The sequence below is a fragment of the Salvelinus namaycush genome, chromosome 11 (assembly GCF_016432855.1).
Source record: "Salvelinus namaycush isolate Seneca chromosome 11, SaNama_1.0, whole genome shotgun sequence".
Taxonomy (NCBI): domain Eukaryota; kingdom Metazoa; phylum Chordata; class Actinopteri; order Salmoniformes; family Salmonidae; genus Salvelinus; species Salvelinus namaycush.
In genome coordinates this window covers 27855817-27866993 of record NC_052317.1, presented here as the reverse complement: position 1 = coordinate 27866993, position 11177 = coordinate 27855817, and positions in this window count along the sequence as shown.

Below are 11177 nucleotides of genomic sequence, written 5' to 3'. Positions count from 1 at the left end.
CCGCACAAGATACTGTGTCAGTAGTTCCAAGAGGCCATCACTAAACATCATCTGTAAAATGATTGACACTTAGGGTCATTTTTTTCATCAATGCTGAGCATTTTTGGCCTCCTCACACTGCCCATCTTCACTTGAATAAATGGTGGCATGCATGACCAGTGTTTCCTCTATATTTACTTAAATTGTGTCCGCCACTGTAACGGTTTCTCTCCTCCTCTTCGTCTGAAGAGGAGGAGTAGGGATCAGACCAAAATGCAGCGGGTTGTGAATACATAATGAATTTATTCAAAGACGAAGACGAACACGAAAAACACTTGGAAAATTACAAAACAACAAAACGACGTAGACTGACCTAAAACATGAGAACTTACAAATACACGAAGAACGCACGAACAGGTACATACTACAAACCAAAGCTACAGTCCCGTGTGGTACGAACATACATACAGACACGGAAGACAATCACCCACAAACAAACAGTGAGAACAGCCTACCTTAATATGGTTCTCAATCAGAGGAAACGTCAAACACCTGCCTCTAATTGAGAACCATATCAGGCAACACATTAAACCCAACATAGAAACACAACACATAGAATGCCCACCCAGCTCACGTCCTGACCAAAAAACAAAGGATTAACACAATAACTAGGGTCAGAACGTGACAGCCACAGCAAAAAATATTATGTAAAATGTTTTCATTGTAAACTTAAACGCCTAAAACCAGATATACTGTAACGTATGTAGAAAAGATAATGGAGCTATGCATTTTAAATAAGGTAATCTTTGAGAACTAACAAAACTGTCCAGTGTTTCCAGATTCCTATGAAATATGACCTATAATTACCTACAATATGAGTGAAATAGTTTTCCTTCCAAAAACTGGTAGCTAAGTATGTTAAAAATTAGATGTTCTATGTCGGAATGGTATGGGTGTCACGCCCTGACTTTAGAGATATTTTTATGTCTCTATTTTGGTTTGGTCAGGGCGTGAGTTGGGGTGGGCATTCTATGTTTTGTTCTATGTTGTCTAGTTCTATGTGTTTGGCCGGGTGTGGTTCTCAATCAGAGGCAGCTGTCTATCGTTGTCTCTGATTGAGAACCATACTTAGGTAGCCTTTTTCCACCTGTGTGTTGTGGGTAGTTGTTTTCTGTTTTGTGTCTGCACCAGCCAGAACTGTTACGGTCGTTCTCGTTGTTATTTTTGTTATTTCAGTGTTCAATAAATAGTATGAACACGTACCACACTGCACCTTGGTCCTCTCCTTCCAACAGCCGTTACAATGGGTGTACACCAACAACAGAATGGTGTGGGCATATACCAGTCATTAAAAATATTAATACAGTAGACCACTGATTGGCCAGCTCATCCTCCCCAAGACCACTGATTGGACAGCTTATCTTCCTCAGGAGTATGACATCATATTCTATAGCCTTGGTCACACTGCAGGACTTAATGCTCAAATCGGTTTTGTTTTTCAAATCGGTTTTGGAATATTGACTGTCCAAATGGCAAATTACAAGTGGCAAATGGGATTTGTGTGTGTTCAGACAGCAGTTATTTGCTAACATGGCTACGCTAGTTGTCAGAGTAATGACGGGTGTGTGCGCAGTGGTGTAGGCTGATTGGTGGTGGTGCTCGTGCTTTCTCAACTCAGAAGTTCTGTAGCAAACTAAGGTGACAACAATGCCTGCCATGGACGAGTCCCAGTTGCTTTGAATTTTCAAAATCAAAGTATAAGAACACTTTTAAAGCCTCGAAGGATAAGATGATCCAACTTTCAAAATGAGTCATTTTTGTCTAGCCACAGCAGTCAACTATCTAGCTAGGTAGCTGTTTAGCTTTCTAGCACATTAACTAATTTGTTTGTAAACAATGAACAAGCTAGTTAGCTACCACATGTTCTTGTCAGACTGTCAACAGAGTAACTAGCAAGCAACAAGATATACCAAATTACAGTCAAAAACCCACTTTAGGGCAAATAAATCAGATTTGACCGTTCAGACACAAGCCGTATGGCCAGGAATCAAATTTGTATCTGATTTCAAAAGAACCTACGAAAGTGGTTTGAAATGTGGCTTGAAATATACAATTCCATGTGCTTTTTGGCGGTTCGGAATGCAGGAAAAGGAACAGATTCAAGTCGGATATGCCAAAAAATAGGATTTGAGTCCCTTCAAACTGCCAATGTGAACAAGGCTTAAGAGAAAATAGCAAGCATTTTTTCTGTTTGAGATTCAAGTTTGAGATGGGGTTCGTCTCCAATTTATGCTTTGGCCACAAATGCGAGTATAGGTTGAGTCAACAACATTATTTGGGTATGAGTTAACAGAATATGAACTTTTAAAAGTTCGATTTTCACTGGACAGTTACTTCAAAAGTCCAAATGTGTAGAATTGCAGGAAATTAGCTTTAACTGAAAATGTTCTTTTTTTGTAGAATTACAGGAAACTAGCTTTAAAACTGTAAAATATTATCTCTGCCCCATGGTAAAATGTGTAGAATTGCAGGAAATGAGCTTTAAAACAGCAAACAGTCTGTGCAGCCAAGAGGGACTCTAAAATCCTAGGGGAAACACTGATGACAGATAAGTTCTTACCGGTTGACCTTCAGGACACACTAAAAAATGTAAGTATGTAAACAAAAGTCAGGGCATTGAAAAACTTGAGTGAGACAAGGAAGAGTGTTTCACAGGGGCAGAGTGGCAGAGCTAGCGAACGCTCACATCATGCCTCGCTGCACTGTCCAAGGCAATCTAATACACATAGTCATGTGCTAAGTTGCCATAGTAGCAAAGAATCTAGTCACTCCATTGTCCATTTAAAAAAAAATAGGCTGCAATGTCTTCGTATCCCCTTAGAGAATGGTCCAAGTTTGTGGAGCAATGTTTTTCATCACCCTCTCGTCATACATCTTCTCTTGAAGATCTAACAGGCACCATTAATGTTTGAATCAGGATTTGAATACATTGTAATTACAAATAGAATAAAACTAGAATAGAACTTGTCTATTATACAATGAGAACAGACATTATAAACAACTGACTCATTACACTCGTTCTACTTAGACTGGCCACTTTTCAACAAATAAGGCTTTAGAATTTATATAATTGAAAGTGATAAATATGCAAATATTATGCAGTGGCCTCAGGTTACATGCAGGAACTTCTAAATATTTCATTACAAATTCTAATTCAAGGTACTGTACACAAACAAAGATGACAACTATTTTTCTGCACACAGGTCCTTTTCTGCAGAGTTACGGCTATGGTAACACTGGGTAAAATTGGTTAAAAAAATACTGAATTCATTAGACACTGTATTTATAGAATAAAGATGACTGTAAACAAAAACTATCTGTCTGTTATGTAAAGTTTAGTTTAAGTAATTTACAACAATGTTAAACACTTTTCAGTTAATAATTAATTAATCATCCAAGAACAATCTACAGTAGATGTCTCATATACAGCAGTGCAGAAACACATAACTAATAATAACATGTTAACATACTCAAACTCCCTTTTCATATCACAAAAGTAACAGAGACAAGTTCTTGTGCTAAGTATTTGACCTTACAAAGGCTATTTTTAAACTGTGAAATAAATAGCTAAGATTGACACAACTACTATTCACCTGGTGAAGATTGAAAACTACAAGCAACACAAATCAGGAGATTACAAACTTCTCAACAACACAAATCAGGAGATTACAAACTTCTCAACAACACAAATCAGGAGATTACAAACTTCTCAACACAAATCTGGAAATGACAAATTTGTTAATGTTGAACGTACCCTTCAGAATGTACCATGTTCCTCTGTTTCCTTCTCCTTGTCTGTCTGTGTGCTACTCCAAAGGCTTGTCTTTCTTAACAACAACTGTACAGAGTATAAAGCCCTCTCTACCAGGCAAGCATGACAACAACAGCAGCCAGCCTCAGTTGGACGGTGGTTAGCTTAGCTACAGTCAGATATCTGAAATTAGAAACTGTCAGGACACAGCTTGTGCTGCTGCCTCTATCTTTAACTTCAAATGAGCAGGCTCCACATTCTTGTACAGATTTGCTGGCTCTCCAGTTGCAGTCCCTTCCAACCTCTAGCTTGGCGCCTGCCCAGCAAGCATTACTCTTGCTCTGTGCCAGTGTCAAATACACTTGCAGTATTAGAAAACAACTGCCCTGAAATGAGCAAATCATCGTACACCATAAACTAAATATTGCAGATGACTTGTAACTCTCCACTTCTGCCAGAATCAAACTGAGGCTATAAAGTCAGTTTCTCTCAGCGTTATTAAAATGATCACATTTATTGCTGCAGTGGATAGATACTCGCTTGCCCAGTTATTAACTGAGTTCCAGGCCCACTGAACCATTCCCTTATAAGTTCCTTATTTATATTATGGCTCTATTTTTACCACAGGCGAAGAAAGAAAAGCACAGGAGACTGTGGTGTTTTTAATTTATATTCTTAAACTACTTGGATCAGGTTGTCATACAGTATTTCCGGGACACGAGCAGTTGCTTGAGTTGTGACCCTGCATATCCCCATAGCAGACTGAGTCATAAGCTACATATTGCAGCTGTTCATGTATTGACTTTCATCCACTGATTGCCCAGGGTTATTTTTACATCATTAGAATATAATTGATGTTGGCATCTGATTTCCAACCACAGTGTATGTAACGGTCGTCTTTCGGTGACAGAGTAGACCAATGCGCAGCGGGTTGTGAATACATAATGAACTTTATTTAACAAGACGAAACTAAACACACGAAGAACACTTGATAATTTTACAAAACAACAAAACGAATTAGACAGACCTGAACGAGAGAACTTACATAAAACATGAAGAACGCACGAACAGGAACAGACTACATATACTAACGACAACGAAACAGTCCCGTGTGGTGCGAACATACACTGACACGGACGACAATCACCCACAAACAAACAGTGAGAACAACCTACCTTAATATGACTCTCAATCAGAGGAAACGTCAAACACCTGCCTCTAATTGAGAGCCATACCAGGCAACCCAAAACCAACATAGAAACAGAAAACATAGACTGCCCACCCAAAACTCACGCCCTGACCAATAAACACATACCAAACAACAGAAAACAGGTCAGGAACGTGACAGTGTAGAGCTGTCTACTTTGTTCAGTTATGAAGTTAACTGTACAGAAATCACCAACAAAAACACCCATCACATATTGAAATGGTGTATTTATAGCAGCCTATATAGTCAGTTAATAAGAAGTATAAACAGTCTTATGTTGTCTGTCTGGGAGTCTATTACACTGGACACTGCACTGTCTCTGAGTTGCACCAGTCAGTTATCTGCTTGTGGGGCCTCTGGCCTGGGCAGACAGCACTGAACTGGTACAACTCAAAGACATTGCAAAGAGGCCATGGGTCATTGCTCCACAAGACAAAAACTCCTGAGTGTTCTTGACGTGTTTATGGTTGTTGCTCCTGAATAGAACTGTGTGGTTCCTGAACTGACACTGTGTTCCGTGTTTATGGTTGTTGTTCCTGAATAGAACTGTGTGGTTCCTGAACTGACACTGTGTTCCAACGTGAACTCCTTGGTGGAGGAAAAAAAAACTCTGATACTGGCAGCTTTACACTGGTGATTAGTGAAGCTGCTTCAGGTAATCTCTGCAACAACAGAAACAACTGGTTCGGTAGGAAATGTATGCGCTATATACCAAACTTTTGGTTAATGATGCTGTTACAGTTTTACAACCAGCCATGACGGCCATGTCAATGACGAGATTATTTTATCTAGAATGGATCATGCTCAGCTCTCGTGTATTTCAGAAAGAATTGAGAAACAGTGTGATATTTCAATGTTTTCTGTCAAACACACATGATGAGTGAAGAAAGGCAACAGGCAGCAGATGACAGATTTATATGCACATCGATTGCAAAATAACCTGTATCCCTGTAACGACAGAAGCATCTCTACAAATGAGCGATATAACGGTGTCATTTTTACAACATCCAAATAGTCAATAGTTTAACCCTATTAATTGGCATGCATTTTGCCTCGTGATAAAAAAAAAATCTCGATCTCACTAGTTCCCACTACACAGTAACTTGGATTTTAAACGAGTGATAATGTCGTTTCACTACCGATGTTGCAGTGCATTTGTGCTGTCTATACTTACCAGAACATCGAGGCATGGTCATAAAACTGCATTGGTTACATCCAGGAATTGAAGTGTCAGCCGTATCCATATATATGATTATGATTCATTTAGATCAATTCACCATTACACCTAGAACGCTGCTAATCCTGTTATTACTAACGCGTTTTGCAGTGGTGCTGTATTCGAAATGTTCGCGTAACGTTAGCACTACCCAACATTTGCTTCGAGTATGTGGCCTCTGCCGATGACGTAATGCGGAATCTCTTAACTTGCGTTAAGAAGTTGACAAAAGAAACATATAAACACATAATGATTCAACCCACCATGACTACAATGCACAGGAAGTATACGTGCCGTGTCTGGAAACAATCCCCATCACATTGTTGTATTATTATCATTATATATACACTACCGTTCAAACGTTTGGGGACACATAGAAATGTCCTTGTTTTTTAAATGAAAGCGCATTTTTTGTCCATTAAAATAACATCAAATTGATCAGAAATACAGACATTGTTAATGTTGTAAATGACTATTGTAGCCCGAAACGGCAGATTTTTTATGGAATATATATGGTTACAGAGGCCCATTATCAGCAACCATCACTCCTGTGTTCCAATGGCACGTTGTGTTAGCTAATTCAAGTTTATAATTTTAAAAGGCTAATTGATCATCAGAAAACCCTTTTGCAATTATTTTAGCACAGCTGAAACTGTTGTTCTAATTAAAGAAGGAATAAAACTGGCCTTCTTTAGACTGGTTGAGTATCTGGAGCATCAGCATTTGTGGGTTCGATTACAGGTTCAAAATGGCCAGGAACAAAGACCTTTCTTCTGAACCTAGTCAGTCTATTCTTGTTCTGAGAAATGAAGGCGAGAAATTACCAAGAAACTGAAGATCTCGAACAATGCTGTGTACTACTCCCTTCACAGAACAGCGCAAACTGGCTCTAACCAGAATAGAAAGAGGAGTGGGAGGCCCCAGTGCACAACTGAGCAAGAAGACAAGTACATTAGAGTGTCTAGTTTGAGAAACAGACGCCTCACAAGTTCTCAACTGGCAGCTTCATTAAATAGTACCTGCAAAACACCAGTCTCAACGTCAACAGGGATGAGGCGACTCTGGGATGCTGGCCTTCTAGGCAGAGTTGCAAAGAAAAATCATTATCTCAGACTGGCCAATAAAAATAAAAGATTAAGATGGGCAAAATAACACAGACTCTGGACAGAGGAACTCTGCCTAGAAGGCCAGCATCCCGGAGTTGCCTCTTCACTGTTGACGTTGAGACTTGTGTTTTGCGGGTACTATTTAATGAAGCTGCCAGTTGAGGACTTGTGAGGCGTCTGTTTCTCAAACTAGACACTCTAATGTACTTGTCCTCTTGCTCAGTTGTGCACTGGGGCAGGTAAAACCAAGTATATGTTATTTTCCAAATCAAGTAAAAATGTATCTGATGATTTATGCATGGGTACTTTGGATGGTGCCCTCATTGATCGCCCTGCTTATAAACATCTGGGTATCTGGATTGACGAAAAGCTATCTTTTAAAAAGCATGTTGATGAGTTAAGAAATTAATAATTAAAATAGGCTTCTTCTATAGGAACAGGTCCTGTCTTTTCTTAAATAGTAGGAAACAAATAATTTAGTCAACATTCATTCTGGTTATTATTATATGGCGATATCGTCTATATGAATGCTGTATCGAAGCCATTATTACGGCCGATAGGTTCAGTACACATAATTATGTTTTGTATCAGAAAGTAGGCTGGTCATCCTTGAAGTCTCGTAGACGGATGCATTGCAGTATTTTTGTCAATAAAGCCCTCTTGCATAAACTTCCACCATATCTTACCTCATTGTTAACCTTCAGACATAAGTTACCAGACTCAGGGATGGAAAACACTGGAGATCCGTCAATCTCTACTGAGTTAGGTATATCTGCTTTTAGTTTTTTTTTGCGCCCCTCATATGGAATGATCTCCAAAAGTCCTTAACGGTGGTGGAGTTGGTGCCTGTAGGTCAATTCCAGCTTGGTCTCATAGACCAGACATAACATAGTAAATGTACACCCGGGATACTCAAAAGAGTATGATATGTTACGTTTGGCATGGTTACATAAGACAGTTGGTTACTTAAGCCAAAAACTAAAGTAGGGTGGTTGGGTGGGTGTATAACACAAATGTCTAGTTACCCAAAGGTTGTGAGTTCAAATCTCATCATGGACAACTGTAGCATTTTAGCTAATTAACAACCCAACGCAAACGTTTAGCAACCCAAAGGTTGTGAGTTCGAATCTCATCATGGACAACTTTTGCATTTGAGCTAATTAACAACTGTCTAGTGACCCAACACAAACGTCTAACAACCCAAAAGTTGTGAGTTTAAATCTCATCATGGACAACTTTTGCATTTTAGCTAATTAGCAACTGGGTGGGCGTATAACACAAACGTCTAACAACCCAAAGGTTGTGAGGTAGAATCTCATCACGGACTTAGCATGTTAGCTAACCCTTCCCCTAACCTTAACCCTGTAACGATCGTCTGTGGTGGTAGAAGGATCGGACAAAAGCGCAGCGTGGTTAGTGTTCATCTTATTTTAATAAATCCAAAACTGAACACTACAAATACAAAAACAACAAACGTGAAAACCGAAACAGTTCTATCTGGTGCAGACACACAAAGACTGAAGACAACCACCCACAAAACACAATAGAACACAGGCTACCTAAATATGGTTCCCAATCAGAGACAATGACTAACACCTGCCTCTGATTGAGAACCATATCAGGCCAAACGAGAAACCCCACATAGAAGCAGAAAACATAGATCATACCCACCCAACTCACGCCCTAACCACACTAAAACAAAGAAAATACAAAAGAACTATGGTCAGAACGTGACAAACCCTTTTAGCTAATCCTCCCCCTAACCCTAACCTTAACCTTTTAGCTAACCCTAACCCTTTAACCTAACTCCTAAACTTAGCCCAAATGTCTCAGATTTACGTACAGAATAACACAAAATTCTCTGAGACCAGGTTTCCAATTTAGGCAGATGTTAGAGGGCCTCTGCTTTGATGTCAGAGGGCCTCTGCTTCAGCACAGCTACCGGTGCATCAAGTCACCAACAGGCTCCTGAACAGCTTCTATCCCCAAGCCATAAGATTGCTAAATAGCTAACAAAATGGCTACACGAACTGAGTTTTTTATTTGATTTATTTCACCTTTATTCAACCAGGTAGGCCAGTTGAGAACAAGTTCTCATTTACAACTGCGACCTGGCCAAGATAAAGCAAAGCAGTGCCACACACAACAGAGTTACACATGGGGTTGTTGACCCTTGTATTTTATATTTTAGTCTCTATGCACACTCACAGGACTTTACACACTCATGCACACTGACACTCCAACACACACACACACACACACACACACACACACACACACACACACACACACACACACACACACACACACACACACACACACACACACACACACACACACACACACACACACACACACACACACACACACACTCACATAAAATCATCATAAACGCTGCTGCTACTTTGTTAATCATGTATCCTGATGTCTATTACTCCAGTATCCCTGCACATTGTAAATATGGGATTGGAACTGACCCTGTATATAGCTTACTTACTTATTGTGTTCTTCTTATTTCTTTGTATGTGTGTGTTTTTGTTCTGCCTTATGTTATTTTTAGTACTACATTGATATTGATTACTGCATTGTTGGGTTTAGAAAGACATTTCACTGTACTTGTGCACGTGACATTACAACTTGAAACTTTACTGAAGAATGTGTTTGTTTCATATGGTTGTTTTACTTTTCATATTTTGTCCCACTGGGCACACACTGGTTGAATCAACGTTGTTTCCACGTCATTTCAAGGAAATTACGTTGAACCAACGTGGAATAGACGTTGAATTGACGTCTGTGCCAGTGGGGTGTAATTGATGTGTTTATAGATATGTATAGTGTAATTGTTGTTTATTGATGTGTTCATGCAGAGCTCATGTGCGAAAGAGACTGCGTTCTCAGCATGACTCCCTGCTTAAATGAAGGTTAAAAAACAACCTAAAGAATAAATGGTGGCTGTGTCGAGTGGAGTGGACTTGAGACAGCTGAGGCAGCAGAGGTATGTATTGTGTTTAATAGCTTACTGTTTTTTGGGGGGGGGGGGAGATTGAGAGAGCGTGCAGTTTTATGCAAGTAACACTTTAGTCTGTTAGACCTTTGCTGTGCTTCCACTTAAAATTTGCTGTGTTTTGTTTCAGGCCTTTGTAAAACTGTAAATTACCTTTGGTGACATCCAAATTACACCTGCCCAGTAAACTGGCGTACTGTACTATATTTGTAATACAATCTATATATTTTGTGATAGTCCTGTCTTGCATGCCTCCATACCAGTATCCAGTTAAGGTCTTATTGACCCTGCCCTATCTTAGAACCTGTCTCACAGATCTAAGAATGGTAGGCATATAATATCTGTTCCTTATTTTGTTTAACTTCTAGAGCATTCAATTGTGCTTTAAGTGGAAATGGCATTGATTGCCAGTAGGAAGTGACATGTATTGTGTTGGTATCTCATCAATTAATGATCAACAAACAGATCATTTTTATGTTGTACTTGTAATGAATACATGTGCAATTGCTGCTTCAGCACAAATGTGATGCCCCATTGTCCTTTCATTCATAGGCTAACTCGCTTCATGACTCATTTCTACAACAAGCCTTACTTACCCTAGTATAATTACATTTGTTAATCTAGTCAGCCAAAACTTCCTGCAATTTATCATCCTAAAATGCTGTTATAGTGTCTCAAAATGTCTAGACTTTAGCCTAACCTTGGTGAAAACGTTCCTCTGAATTAATACAACGCATAATATGTCCCTATAACTTAGATGGCAGACGAACAATGCCTGTGCCATGCAAAGGGCCTCGAGAAGCCGTGAAAAACTACAAAAGGGGTTATTATTTGTCATTTCATAAAGTAGAGTG